The 1,196-nt window shown below is 43.6% G+C and overlaps 1 pseudogene; it reads right to left on the reverse strand.

Moving 5' to 3' along the window:
* Nucleotides 1-870: 870 nt before the first annotated feature.
* LOC112836363 (small ribosomal subunit protein uS2-like) overlaps nt 871-1,196 on the reverse strand; it is a 33,512-nt pseudogene continuing 33,186 nt past the window's right edge.

Consider the following 1,196-nt stretch of genomic DNA (forward strand, 5'->3'; position numbering starts at 1 on the left):
GTGGAATATGGAGCTATACAGGAGCAAAGATTTACTACTGAAGTTAGATTGGTATTAATCCTAACTAGATTATCATAAATTAAGATGGTAATTTTACTCCCTAGGGAAATGACTAAGCAAAAAAAAAAAAAAAAAATCTCAAAAATATATAAAATAAGAGAATTAAAATGGTACATTAAAAAATCTATTTAGGGCGCCTGGGTGGCTCAGTTGGTTAAGCGACTGCCTTCGGCTCAGGTCATGATCCTGGAGTCCCGGGATCGAGTCCCACATCGGGCTCCCTGCTCAGCAGGGAGTCTGCTTCTCCCTCTGACCCTCTTCCCTCTCGTGCTCTCTATCTTTCATTCTCTCTCTCTCTCTCTCTCAAATAAATAAAAAATCTTTAAAAAAATCTATTTAATACAAAGTAAGGAAGCAATGGAAGAAATGAACAAAAATACATAAGATATATAGAAAAATGGAGCACTTGGGTGGCTCAGTCAGTTAAGTGTCTGACTTCAGCTCAGGTCATGATCCTGGGGACCTGGGATTGAGCCCTGCATCAGGCTCCCTGTTCAGCAGGGGAGGCTGCTTCTCCCTCTCCCTCTGCCCCTGCTCATGTGCTCGCTCTCTCTCTCTCACTCACTCTCTCAAATAAATAAATAAAAATCTTAAAAAAAAGATATATAAAAAATGACAGCAAAATGGCAGAACTAAGGCCTCATCAGAAATAAGTAAAATGATACAGAGATTAGCAGACAGCTTTTTCAAAAAATCAGTTTTTAAAAGATTTGTTTTACATTCAAAGACACAAATTAATTGTATGTGATAATTTTCCTCAATACCTCAATCTTCAGTAAAGTTATTGAACAACTGCCATCAAAAGCCTTATCAGCTTTCGGACGGCCCGGGTGGCCGGCACGGCAGGCAGGTCCAGGTAGGCTCCCGGGAGGGCCTGGAGGGGCGGGAAGCTGGGCGAGGAGGGGACGCCAGCCCACGCTGCGACAGCGCAGCGCCTGCGTTGTTTCCAGGCACTTGCTTTTTAGTGACTCCACGATGCAGACCAAGTAAAGGAAAAGAGAAGACCTCTTCTTTCTGGGGCCAACGTTCTCTAACGCGTTGACCGCTCACATTCTGAAAAACCTTTGGACACTTCTCCACCTCCACAGAGAAAGCCCATCTGGAAGAAAACTAAGACAAGGGGCGGAGCAAGATGG

The sequence above is a fragment of the Callorhinus ursinus genome, unplaced genomic scaffold (assembly GCF_003265705.2).
Source record: "Callorhinus ursinus isolate GAN/ISIS: 27379988/994484 unplaced genomic scaffold, GSC_fseal_2.0 scaffold24, whole genome shotgun sequence".
Lineage (NCBI taxonomy): Eukaryota > Metazoa > Chordata > Mammalia > Carnivora > Otariidae > Callorhinus > Callorhinus ursinus.